The sequence below is a fragment of the Thermobia domestica genome, chromosome 11 (assembly GCF_964235325.1).
Source record: "Thermobia domestica chromosome 11, izTheDome1.hap1.1, whole genome shotgun sequence".
Classification (NCBI taxonomy): Eukaryota; Metazoa; Arthropoda; class Insecta; order Zygentoma; family Lepismatidae; genus Thermobia; species Thermobia domestica.
Window position 1 is genome coordinate 70,002,227 of NC_137464.1, and position 12,304 is coordinate 70,014,530.

A 12,304-nucleotide genomic window follows, 5' to 3' on the forward strand; every position below is an offset into this window, starting at 1 on the left:
GTTCATCATATATGATTTTTGCATTTTTGGATAATGCATGTTATGGTTCTTTACATGCCACCTGACTGTCCTATGCACAGTCGTTTTAAACCTAATCTGAATCAGAGTTATTTCTTCCATTTTCACACACTCGTAACTTGGACAGGAAGCCGTTCATTTATCATCCGTCATCACTAGCCTAGAAGATTTAATTGTGATACGTTAGAGACTTCGTTTCATTTAAATTCTTCCTCCGAGAGTTTATTCTGCACTGAGACAAAATAGATCACTCACACATGTGTATCCCTCTTTCTTTCGAATTCTAAGTGTTCTTGCAAACTTGAAAGATGTACTATTATCCGGTTTCATAAAATACTCGAAGGAATATTCCACTTTCTTTGGGATTCATCCTTGCGCCGCCGCTGCCCTATATCCGATTGTGCATTAATGGAATCTATGACTAAAAATTATGGATATTCTGTTTTACCCGACTTCGATCCGATGTTTTGTTCTCGAGTTATGGCTATTTTTATGTTTTTGACAAATTTTCGAGTGATCAATGTGCCGAAAGGAGGCATTTTTACCTTCAGGTTGGTGTATACTTTTCGTTTTATCTCGCTGTCAGGAATCACCTCCCGACGTTTGTTATATTAATTAAGTTACAACCTGTATATATACGGGCCCCATTTTATGCATTAAATATCTAAACTGTGAAAATGTCTTCACTAGAGAAACATTTTCTAGTTCTTGTAATAATTGTTTTTGTCAAAGAAAATTAAGCTAAATATATACCAAGAAATCAATATAGCTATATTTTAGAAATACAGTAGGCACTGCATATTCCAACACTGCTCTAAAACACACAGGAACAAGGTCAACAAATCGATTTTGTCAACTTCGCCGCCTATGAAATCGATATTGATATTTGATTATAAGTATCTCTTCTGCTTCCAAACCCGGAGTTTCAGGACATAAAAATATTTTTGCTGTTCATAAAATGCACGTAAACATGAACAAATAAAAATGCCGAAAAATTCAGTAAAAAATGAACCAAACAATATGATATGTTTTAACGATTTATATCACTTCTGAGGTCCATGAAAGCGGTTGAATAGTACATTGGACTCAAATACTGTGTGTTTAGTGAAGAGTTTTATTTGTTATCCATTGTCATATAATTTATATGATAGCTTTGTTAGTGTTACCGAAACGTTACATATACGCTTATGTTAATAGCTCTGTAGTCTAAGCTTATCATTGCTTATCTGCAAAATAGGGTTTATTGAGTTGATCATGAGTAGTACAAAGGTTGAGCATTGGAACTAGGTACAGCCAAGTGCAGCTGAACGACTCAGGCCCATCTAACTGGAAATGTGTGATGAGTAATGTTGCTGTGGTCGCAATCGAGACCAGTTATCTTACAAAGGGAAAATACATATTGTCTTGTATGTAATTTGGATTGCCCTTCGTCTCTGAATCAAAAATGTAGTGAAAACCTCATACATATTTCAGTGATAAACTATCAGTCATGTGGAGCTCCTGTATATTACACCTCAGTGCAGTAGTATCTAAAAAGATTCTATACTGAATCTTGTAATCTTACCGAAACAACCTAATCCTGAACTAAATTGCATTCCAGTAAGTATTAGTGTTTCTTCGAAGATGGTACGAGTGCAAAATCGCGAACTTTAATTTTGTATCGTATGGCCAAACACACATTTGTTTTACACCACCTTTTTATTAGCTGCACATACAATTAGAGGGAGAGCACTTTGAATCTCTAAGCGCTTCTTGGATTCATATTAACACCTATCATAACTTCATACTGGCCAGCGATGTCGAATTCACATAAGGCGTCAACATGTTATGCTTTCAATGATTTACGATGCTGGATTTCAAGATGGCGGCTTTCATTGTTCTGTGTCCTCCCCAATTTCTACTCACCATTATTACTCTTCTACATTGTTCCTTTGCTTATATTTTGCAGTACTTAACATTTTTATGCGAGGGGTTTCCACACTTTTGTACCATCCTGTATATATAACTGCATGTATTGCAGCAGGGGTTTTCTTCGAATCACTTTTTCAGTAGTTGCAATCGATTTAGAAAGGACAATTACGTATAAGAACGATAGAGAGACGTCGTCAACTTCCATTGTTTCGGAATAAACTATTTTTATCCGCTTTTTTCAAGTTTCTGACCACTGTGCGTCGACTAGTTCCATACCTATTACGCTCCAACGTCTAGCTAACACTGTGGATGATGATGTTCGCTCTGTCATAGCCACGTGAACAATGAGTTTGTTATCCAATCGTGGCCATATTGCGCGGTCAAGTTTTAGAGCATCCAGGCATATGGCTTTCTTTTGTTTTCACATACACATCGCTGTTTTGGCGCGTTATTCAAAATTTAAATAGAAATAATAAAGTATATTACACACTTAAGGAGCGTCCCACTAACCACTCTCTAAACCAGCGTTTCCCAACCTTTTTCAGCTTGCGGCACACTACAGGTGTAACTTGAATTCTCGCGGCACACCCATATATATATATATATATATATATATATATATATATATATATATATATATATATATATATATATATATATATATAATTACCGTGGTATTTTAATGTGATTACTAATTTCCTTCTTACAGAGAAGAAAACTCGATTTTAAAATAGAAAACAATAGCAATGAAATATAGGACTCGGGTTTTTAAAAAATCCACTTTCTCTTTCGAAAACTGTATCTAACCTCTAACTAAAAGGGAAGATCACTAAATAACGAACAAATAAACAAATCTCCTATACTTTTAAAACACAAATGTAGGTAATTTGTATGCATGCTTGCTTTGTTGAATTTATTGAATGATATGTTAAAATTTCAAGTTACGAAATAGTCTGCAACAATAAAGAAGTAATAATGGTCATGACAATGATAAATACGTTTTTCAACATTAAAAATGTACAGAAAAGTAACAAAGTATGAAATTTAAAATTGTAGATTTATAGTAGAGGTTCATAGTAATGTGAAATATAAATATACATTTTCCCCTGTCTTGCAATTTGGTTCGTATAGAATTAATAATTTGTTTCGATTTTTTCGCGGCACACCAGCGGCCCATTCGCGGCACACCGGTTGGGAAACGCTGCTCTAAACAATAATAGTATTTTATGAAATATATTAACAACTGTCCAGGACGAATCCAACCTCATACAGAGGCGGGTCTAGAAGGTAAAAACTGGGGGGGGGGGCAGTCAGAATCCAGACTATGATAAGTATATGATGAGTTAACTATAAACTTTCAAATGTATATAAATAATAGCTTAAATTATTTTTGTCACCCAAAAAACTGAAGGAGGGCTACGCCTCTTTGACTCCGTCCTAGATCCGCCACTGACCTCAAGCTCATTAACAAAACACCACAGAATTGTAAAATGGACAACTTGCCGTATACCCCCTTTAATTTTAAAGGAATTTCCTTGAGTAGCATAAACACGCCACAGCTGGATCAACATCGACCGTCACGAAAAATTTATCTACCTTTGGCCAAAGTCATCTGTCGCAAAGATGATAAGTAACAAACTTATATCACATTACAAGCTACATAACTAATCGACAATGGTATCAAAGCCATCTATCGCGAAAAAACAACTTCAATTTAGCCCTGACACCCTTGACGTAACGAATACAATGTTTCAGAGCTAATCAAGAATTGTGCCGATGCAATCTGTCGCAAAGCCTTGTAAATGAGTTCTACTTTTTAATGCACATGAAGATGAACTGGAACGTGTTTTGTAAAGTGAATGTCAGTGGCATATACTGGGAGGTTTCGGGGTTTAAATCCCCGCATTGAGATATTATGGAAAAATTAGCGTTCATATATATATATATATATATATATATATATATATCATGCTTGTCCCGAAAGGATATATTTGATATCCATTTGTCGAAATTCTACGTACGCTACTGAAATCTGTTATTTTTCAATAAGTACTAGACTTTACTCAAAAATTTCCTAAATAGCGACCTCCATCTTTCTAATAATCTCTACCATAGTTGCAGTTATGTCCATAAACACAACTGCTAGTTACTACAATACCGAGTTTCAAATGCAAATTACTGCCAAGTTGCACGATATCCATTTTTTCCCTCCAAGAATCTAAATTCTGATACTTATCGTAAATTTTGCAAATGATTTAATCAAAATATATAAAAAAGAAATTATCAACTCACCTCACGTCCATCTTCTATGCATAATTATTTGTAGATCTTCATGGTAACAGGAGATTTTTAAATTATTACAACAAATAGAAGAGATTCAAAAATTTTATAATTTAAACGAACTTCTATTGTTTCTTTCTACTGTTAATATTTTGACCAGCAACTGGTGTTTTTTGTTAAGAATATCCCGAAAACGCTATTATTTAGTAAGAAAAACAGAATGGAGAAGTTTTATTAAATATTTATCAAATGTATATTAGTACAGAACATGGCTTTTGCTGGCATATTAAAACTAAGGGGTTTAACTATTCAATCACATATCCTTTCATGACAAGTAGTAGGAGATCCAAGGGAAGGACAGGGGTGACAGCTCCTCCAAAGTTTTCGTAATAAATATTATTATTTATTGCATTAATTCGATAAGGAACAGAAATGCGTTACTTTTTTTGTCCAACCAACCAGTGTGACAAGAGCTTGGCAGAGAATAACCAAAATATGTGATACTTACGCGGGCTTATCGTTTGAACTTTGAATATTTATAGTTCTAGTTTCTTGGCTTACTCTCGATAAGTTTGAAAGGAGAGAGAGTGTACGGTTTATCCTTTGCACGAACAACTGTAGGAATGCAAGATGAGATGACCTAACCTCGTGCCATGGTTGATTGGATTTTAGCATCGCTATTAGCACAGGCTATATAAGAAGTAGACTCATAGCTAGGGTTGCCATATATCCGTATTTTGTACGGACTGTTTGTATTTTTGGGTCCGTGTCGGTATCGTACAAAGCATTAAAATGGGAAAATGTCCGCATTTGACAGTTTTTGAAGCTGCAAGAAAATTTTCGAGTCGGGAATCGCTAAAATCTCGGCCGAAAAGAATTGTGTTTTCATTATATCTTATATTTTAGTTACTATTAATAAAGTAGGTTGTTTTTGAAAAGTGTCTCATTTTTTCATTCCAGGGTTCTTTTGGTTACATTTAATATACATAATTTAATGACATGATTTATTATACTTGTGTTAATGAAAAAAAGTATAAAACATGTTAGTTTGCAATAGTGCTTTAAATATTACAGTAAACATTTGTGTGATAACCGAAAAAGTTGATTTTTAGATAAGAAATTTCAAAATATTTGTTTTGTGTTTGAGCACCATATCTTTGATAGGTCGTCATTTTAAGATCTGTCAGTATTTTAGATCAAAAAATTATGACAACCCTACTTATAGCTCAACATGGAATCAGAACCAAATTAATTCCTGCCAAGAATCAAACCCGAAGCTTTCACGCCGAAGACACGTACGTTAACTATATATTGAGCTACGGAAAATGATAGTGAGTTACAGGAGCTGAAACATAGGGTGCACAATTTCTTCAACCTTGATAAAAGATATCCCATCAGGAAATCGCGGTCGGAAAGAGTGATTGCCGCCATGGGACGTTAAAATAAAATAATTCATTTTGTTTGATTTTCATTAATAAATAAATTCACAAATAACAAAAAGCAGTAGAATCTTTAGTGTTCTACCTAAAACCTCACAGAATCTGAAGACTGTTGGGTATTTGATTGATTGATTTATACAGTATTTAGGTGAGCAATGAGTCTACGTATAAGACTTTGAGCTCTATAAAAGCTACCAACAAAATCACAACAAATCATATAACTCGGGTTTATATCTCATTCCTTAAAAATTTATGTTGTTCTTTATACGTATACATTATTAGATGAAATATCACGGCTTCGCACGGGAAGAATAATGTTTTTGCTCAATATTTGAAAATAAAGAACAGAGAATAATAAATAAGACGAGCAATATCTTCAAAATAGCGTACGGTTTAAATTCTTAAATAGAATAGGTCTAAATTCTAAATAGTGTATGTTCAAATTCTAAATAGTGTATGTTCAAATTCTAAATAGCGTACGGTTTTAATTCTAAATAACGTACGGTGTAAATTCGAAATAACGTACGGTCTCTTCCAGACTTCAGTCTCTCCAATACAGTTAGTTTTAAGTATGTACTACCTCATGCCTTTGTAACGCCCCTATCCAGGCCCAATCACTGCAACGCGGGAAATACGTCGAACGATCTAGCCAACAGAGAGGGCTTTGCGCGGACCAGATACATGCTCAAGAATTACTGGTGGAATGAAAATCCAGAGGTTTGGCAATATGGCAAAATCACAAAAAAGCAGTATAAATTCAATAAGAAACACAACAAATCAGATTTATAATTTTATTTACAATTAATAATACAGATTTCAAAAAAAAATTCTTCTTCTTCCTGGTAGTCAAAAAAAAATATTTAATTTTGAAAAAAATAATTGTATTGAAATAATTAAGTCAATTCCTTCTTGGATGAAATTTCAATTATCATTGGATACAATGCACACAAAGGCCAATCCAGGACCTCTCTCATTAAAGGTACAAAATTCCAGATTCAGTTTACAGTCGTCGGAGGCCAGTCCAGGACCTCTTCCATTAAATGCAACAAATTCAGATTATCCACTAACGTTTGAGGCCAGTCCAAGACCTCACCTTCTTCAGACCTAATTTTTACCTATTAAAGCTTCCGAACTATCAAGTTTAATTTATTTCTACCATTTTTTAGTAAAGATTTCCTTCCTGTGTTTGTACTCTCTGATCTAGTCAAGAAATTATTAAAGGAGCTAATAATCCAACAAATAAATTAATAACTTCCTTAAATCCAGAAAAAATATCCTTTTCAATAATTATATTACTTATTATTCCGATGCCTGAGACTCGGATATTAATTTCCAAGCAAGTTATTTCCTCTCTAATTATTTTTAATAAAAAAATATTATTTAACTTCACGCGTAATAATTCCAAGAAAATAATTTTTGAAATCGCAGATTCTGGTGACCAAACCTGAAAAAGACAACATTCATATAACTGAGGGTTTGGGTCCAAACCCTCCACCTCGCTTCCCCTGGATTTTCAGTTGGAACAGGGACAACCGTAATGAATCCTTATTCTTTGAGAATTAAGCAAGCCAATTACTCTCTATTTTGGAGGCAATTACACAACCCACACAAGACGTCACAAACATTGGACTTAAACAGGAACTAACTTAGTACAAAGTTTTAACACTCACCTCATTTTTTCCTTAGTAATATATTACCTCTCTGGAATAATTCCTAGCTTCAATTGACATTGGACCACTCCATGCAAACAAGAATAATTTTCATTTTATGAGGAGAAAATAGCATAAAGAGAAATCACCGGGCCTGGGGACCTCCGGAGTCCGAAATCAGATCCACTTAATATCCCAAGAGGGAAAAGAAAATGATACCTCTCATGCATACAGTTCCATTACTAATTTAAAAAAATATATTTTTACACATCACTCGCAAAAAACAAAAAAAAAAATATTTCGTCAAACCACTCTAAGGCAACAGCTGCTATAACAAACCAACAGCAATTAACAGAAGCACACGAAAAATTGCATACTTCTCAGAATTCCAATACGTAATATATTAACTCGAACAACACTTCACTCCTCATAGCACAAATTATTCTTGTTTTGCACTGCTCTTCAAATAATAATAATATTTCGTCGAAAAATCCAATAATCTTTATCAACTGACTGGATTCCTATTTCACTGCCACTCCATTTTGACAAGCATGGAAAGCGAGACCACATAGAAACATGCAAGCACACAAAGCGAGGTCACAAGCAATCCAACAAGTACAAATTCGTAACGAACACAGCAATCCCTAGTCATGATCCGATCCACAGGGCAGCTTCCTTCCAAGTTACCACACAAAGGTGGGAGCTTGGAGAAGTCAGCTGCGGTCATGCGCAAAGAAACAAAGGTCACCACTAGTAATCCTAACTCGACCGTAAGGTCGCACGGGAGAAAAAAACCTCGACCGTAAGGTCGCACGGGAGAAAGGAAATCTTTTTACATTTTATTTTTTTTTCCTTGTAAGTCTTGATAATGTAAATTAACAGTAGTTAATTTCCTTAGTGTTTTAAATACATAATTCAAACAGCAACAAAGAATATTACTTTTTTTTTGAAAAGTGTAACGGTACGTTACAAACTCGGCGGCCAGGAAAAAGAAAAATTCTGACTCCGGAATTTTTCGTCAAATCACTCCTCCTCTGGCAAGCTACGAAACATAAAAGAGACATTATAGTTATACATATTTACATATTGACATACATATCTTAAAATATATAACTCATTCAAGTTTTAATCATACACAATTTATTATTCAATTAATTTATCAATATTAAATTCATATTAAATCTGATTTTCACTATGAATAACTATATCCAACTTATATAATTTGATTAATATGAATGACTTTCACTTCACTAAATAAAATTTTGATTACTATGGCCATAGTAATGAAAACAATTTAATCAAATATATTTACAATTAACACTTAATAACAATAGAATATGACAAAATAACATTTAGCAAACATGGAAAATTTACAAATAACAAATATCTGATTAAGACTATCAATATCTATTTTCTTCAAAGGATAAGCAAGGAGTCAATCTAGACAAATTTAATTCAAAAAAATATTTTAAGATCTTCGAGATCTATAGATCTTAACTTCCGATACGTGAGATCTACGGTAGGTTTCTGCTGCATCTGCTTCATCCGATAACAAAATGGTATTGGGAGTCAAAAATCTTCTAATAACAAAGGGACCTACCCATTTTTCAGCCAGAGATTTTGTAAATTTATCTTTTAGAGATGATTTCGCATGGGACTTCACCAGAACCTTGTCTCCAACATTCAACGTGACTGGATTTCTCCGACGCATCATTAGCATTCGACGTTTTTGCCAACTCTTCTCTAAATTTTCCATTGCCTGTTTCCACATTTCTGCTGAACTTTTACCACCAAAATCAGAATCTACAATGTCCCATCGATTTTCTAACGGTGTTGAGTACGGACGTCCATAAAATATTTCGAATGGCGACATCTTCAATCCTTCATGCTCACTGATGTTTAGGGTGAATTGCAATCGTGGAATGAAATTTGACCAGAGTTTTTGGTTTCCAGATATATAAGAGCGTAACGCAGCCTTCAAGGTTTTGATGAAGCGCTCCGCTACATTTCCCCCAGGGTGATACGGGCTCAAACGAATGTGTTTGATTCCTAGACCAAATAAAAATCTCTTGAAAGTCTCAGATACAAAAATGGATGCGTTATCAGTCGAAATGGCTTCCGGAACCCCAATTCGGCTGAATATGTCCATCAATTTATTGGCTACCAAATTCGAAGAGATATTTCGTAATTTTTCAATTACAACATATCTACTAGCATTGTCTACACCAATTAATATGTACCTGAAACCATTTGAATTGGGAAGAGCTCCTACTATATCATACATCCAGTGTGCATTTACACGATTACTATATTCAGAAGCTAAATAACCCATCTTACGCCTGTTTGATTCCTTCATCTTCTGGCAAACGTCACATGTTGAAACAAACTCTTTAACTTCTTCCTTCATCTTCTCCCACGTGAATTTTCGCATCAGTTTTCTTAACGTTCTGTATGTTCCAGAATGTCCACCCACCAGATTATCATTGTGGTGATATTCTATGAGAACTCTTCGTAATCTTTTGGGAATTACTATTTTAAATGGATTAAGGGCAGATTTTGTCCTTTTCATAAGAATCTTATTATTCAAATGATACCCTACTACTTGTTCTCCTTTTTCAATCTTCTCAATAATCATCTTCAGTTCTTCATCCTCCCTTTGTAGTTCGTCCAACGAATTCTCCACTATTGGTAATTTCCACTGGTTCGCAGCTCTCATATTTCCTTTGAACACAGCCAGGCCAACAGGTCCATCAATAATATTGAATTCGAATGGATCGTACATCCTAGTTAAGAAATCTGCTACGGTATTGTCGGCTGACCTAACATGTTTGACTTTAAATGAAAATTGGCATAGGGTTTCAACCAAAGGCCCGTATTTCAAAAGTCTCTTACTATTTCCCAGGATCCATGTCAAAGCTTTGTTATCGGTCAGGACTTCAAATTCATTTACAAGATAATGCTTGTACCTGGATATCGTTTTCACAAGACTGATGAACTCGATTTCGTAAATGCTTCTATGCCTGTCAGCCTCTGACAGGCGTTTACTGAAATAGGCGACAGGTACCAAGTTTCCTTTATCGTTTTCTTGTGACACGCATCCAGCTACGCTTTTCCCTGATCCGTCGACATTAACAACAAAGCGCTTGTTTAAGTCCGGAATTTTTAAAACAACATTTTCTATCAATATGTTCTTCAATTTATCAAGAATTTGCTGATGTTCTTGTTTCCATTCAAATTTTACCTTTGGTGATTTCAGTGCACTTAATGGCCCCATTAACTCCTGGAATTCGGACGCGAATTTTGAATAGTAGTTGAATAAACCTAAAATTTTCATCAACCCTCTTCTATTTCTTGGTGGAGGGATGTTACGAATCGCAGAAACTCTACTGGGGTCGATTTCCATTTGATCTCCCTCAATTAGATAACCCAAATAGTTTATCTTTTTACAAAAGAAATGACATTTATCAGGTGACACCGTAATGTTGAATTCTTTAAATCTTTGTAATACCTTTTCCACTAGAATCATGTGTTCTGATAAACTACGTGACGCTATTAAAACATCATCAAAAAATAATTTTACACCATCATTTATCATGTCACCAAGTACCTTCTCCATAGCCCGAGACAAAATATTACTACCTGTCTTTATTCCGACTGGTAACCGCGTATAACGATAACAGCCTTTAGGAGTAACAATGGTAGTTATATCCCTTGACTCTTTATCCAGTAAGCACTGGAAATATGCTCGGCGCAAGTCAATTTTAGTGTATACGGTCTTATCTGCAAGCCCCGTGAGACATTCCTCTAAATTAGGTGAAGGAAAAACATCATTAACAATAAGTGAATTCGCCCTAATGTAATTTCCTACAATTCTATGCGTATTATTCTTGTTTCGCACCAAAAAACAACTACTAGCGAAATTTGAATGATCAACTTCCTCAATTATACCCTCGTCTAGTAACTCCTGAATTTGTTCATAGAAAATTCGTTCTTTGCCCTTTGGTATCGGAAAAGGTGTATCTTTAAATGGCTTGTGTTCTTTCAAATATAATCTAGCAACAAAATTCTTAATACACCCAACTTTGTCAGTTAATACATCCTTATACCTCTCCTTCAAAGAATCAATGAAAGCCATGATCTCCGGCTCGGTGAATTTCCAAGAATCATTTTCAATAATTTGGTTTTTCACCTGTATATGTTTATGGTCTTTCACCTGTACAGGGGTCTGATCCTTTCCTTCACTAGATTGTCTAATATCCTCATCAATGTACTTCTTGTTTCGTTTAATAAGTTTATGAAAGTTCTCAGCTTGATCCAGATCGATATCCGACGCCACTGAATCACTTTCACTCTTGGATGCACAACGTTGTTTTGTTCTAGCGGCTAATCCATCACTCCTCTTAAGATCTTCTGCACAATTCACCAATTTGATTTCCGATACATTAATGACCTTCTTCCGGGAATCACGTGGTTTCCGACGTTTCTTTCTTGATTTAGGTTTATTTGCATCTTCAACAGTCTTTCCATCTTCAATCATCTCCTTAGAATTTAAGTTGTTGTCGCAACCCAAAGATTCTTTCTTGTTGTCAATAGCTAAACTATTAGATGATGTCAGTCCCACCACACATGGTAGATTCACTCTGTCTGTCGCACTGGACTCCTTAACCTTGGATGGTTTCATTGTCTTTAATTTGGTTTGTTTCTTGTTGACACCTTCCAAGGACATTTCAATTGCACCACCTCCATAATTTCCTGAATTATCAATTACTGATCCACAATCTATTCCTCGGGTTAGTCCATCAGTCTCCGAACATCTTGGTTCTTGAACTCCTAAGTTATCTGTCTTAATAGGTAGCCTTTGATCACCACTACTTCGAAGAGCTCCTTCACATCTCACCTCAATTGAATTCTCAGGTAGATCAGCCTTGACTTCAGAGTCAATCAAAGATCTAAGTTCCTTTAACTGCATTACACTCGGTGCACTTATTTCAAGAATCCTTAATTCAA